This window comes from Gobio gobio (assembly GCF_949357685.1).
Source record: "Gobio gobio genome assembly, chromosome: 19".
NCBI classification, from domain to species: domain Eukaryota; kingdom Metazoa; phylum Chordata; class Actinopteri; order Cypriniformes; family Gobionidae; genus Gobio; species Gobio gobio.
The window spans coordinates 47,874,602-47,877,196 of record NC_137112.1 but is presented as its reverse complement, the minus strand read 5'-3'; positions in this window follow the sequence as shown (position 1 = coordinate 47,877,196).

The following is a 2,595-nucleotide window of genomic DNA, read 5'->3' as shown; positions in this document are numbered from 1 at the left end:
GACACGCGTATCGGCCAATCACAGCTTCGGGAATTCAAACCATGCGTCTGGGGGCGGGGCATATTACATAAATATGACAATGGCAACTATTATCTGATAGTTATTTAATCAACTTCCCGAAATTATTTTTTATTAATTTATATGTAAATGTAAATGAATGCTATGAATCTCTCTAGCCTAAAGTATATATTTTTTGAGCCCAAGATATTCTATAAAATCAGGGTGTGGTTTTACCTCAAAGGTCAATCATTTCAGTTACTCAGTCTTCCTCAGTTTGAACGTTGTAATGATTTACTTTCAATAATCAATAAAGACCAAGATAATTTTTTTTTTACTCAATGTCGGTGTATAAATCATTAACTTCAGAAAGGTGTTGGTTTGCCTTTCCTTAATGGACCCTTTTCACGGACTGTGATGACGCGTTTTAACGGTCATTAACATCGTAAAACATCGTAAAAGTTTTTTATTTTATTTTTTTCATTTTTTTAATGTATGTACATTTATAATGTTATATTTGTATTATATTTTCTTAATATCAAATTACAAAAAAAAAAAAAAAAACACTTCAACCCCATGATTTACTCACCTTCAAGCCATCCTAGAATAATTCAAGACAAATACAATCAGAGTTATATTATAAAATGTCCTGGCTCTTCAAATCTTTATAATGGCAGTGAATGGCAGCCCAAAATTTGAAAAAATTATGGGATAATTTAAATTTTTGGGTGAAAGTATCCCCTTAAAGATGCTGTATGTATGTTTTTCAGTTTACTAAAGCATAAAAATACCATCATATTTTTGCAGATATTTAGAAAATTAATGCTAAATTCACCTTGTTTCTCAGAAAAACAATGCCACAGCCAGTTATTGTACTTTGAAATGTGCGTTTTGGTCTGTAATAACGCACGCTGCCAGTTTATCCAATAGTATTTCGACACCACAGGTTGCCAGTTGGCGGAAAACACGGCGTATTGCTGCCATGGAAGCCAGCGAACAAACTGGGTCAGAGAACGCAAATTCTACCCGACCTAAAAAGCCTCAGGCATCCATCTAAAAATCTCTGTCTATACAAAAATTGAGAATAGGCCTATAATATAATATATTGAACTATATATTATACAGAATTTGAATAAAACTTTTGTTTTCCATTCTTGACAAGTGGCCACATACACGCTTCAATACATAGGCCCATCCGCATATAAATGCGGGATTCACTCTCAAAATTGTGATGACTGACAGAGATAAATATTTATGTATCAAAACTGATAACTATTTTACTATTTAAACTGATAACCATTTGTTTTACTTGTGTTTTCCCCTATTAACGGCGGGGTAAGTGCTTTCTGGTAACCGATGTTGATTTCAAATCACCACAAACACACCCCTATTTTGATAGCTCCGCCCCACAAATACGTAACCCAGCCAACGACTATGGAGGAATCCGCTGTGTATGATGTCAATAAGTGAAAGCAATGTGTGTTACTATTATAATCCAGGTCAAATGTTCAGCGAAAGAGTCATCCCTTACATCCCAAAAACCAACCCATTCTCACTCCCAAGGCGTCAAAATACGAAGCATGCTCTTCTTCACCACAATGGTAACCTCCAAAAACACTAACATAACAAAACATTTTAAATACCAACATAACAAAACATTAAGCATTAAAAAGTCTCTCCATTTTCTCATCTTGTTAAAAAGGCATCAAATTGCACTTTATTTAAACATTTACTCTCCGAATTCAGCCCCTTTGCAAAGCATGATGGGAAGTGAAAGTCTTGTTTGATTGGGTTACTTGATTGAAACGTGTTATTTCAAAATGAAAACATCAAGTTATGTCAAAGAGTAACGGTTTTAAGTCAGTTTAACATGAATCAATTACATTTGAACCAGAAACCTGATATAATTGTGTTAAATCAAGATGAATTGCTTAAATAAAGTGAACAGCATCATAAAAATAATTTTTTGAGTGAAGTGCCTTCCGCGTCACAACGAAGACGCTAAAGTCATCCCTAGGCGTCACTATATCGACGCGCTGAGTGCTCCATTAATTTCAGTTGTTTACCCAATGCGTCAGATCAAGACGAATTTTATTCTTTGCATTTGTAAAAGCATACATGATTTTATTAATATTTTATTCATATTTAAAGGTTATTTTTATATTTTGGAGCAGCTAACCCAACTCCTACCCTAAACCTACCCACTCCTAAACAATATAGAAACACATAACAGGCAAATAGAAGTACAGTCACATCTATTTATTGCAAAAACTGACCAAAAACAGTATAAAAGTATTAACTCATGTTGCATTCCAAGTCTTCTGAAGTCACACGATGTCTTCATGTAAAGAACAGAGTTGATCTTAATGTTTTAATCGCTGAGATGATGATGATCCCGCCGCTCCATTAACGTACTCATTAGGCTTGTTTGAGATGAGCGAAATCTGCGCAGAACCGATCACCGGTGATCAGCGCGAGATGCATGCCGGTTAGAAAAGTGTCCGAGGGCGGTCCGCCTTGCTCTGATGTCATGCCGACGTATGTCAAAAAACTCTCGCGAGCGAAAGGCGGATGTGTCGGATTTTGCAGTCGAGCGCA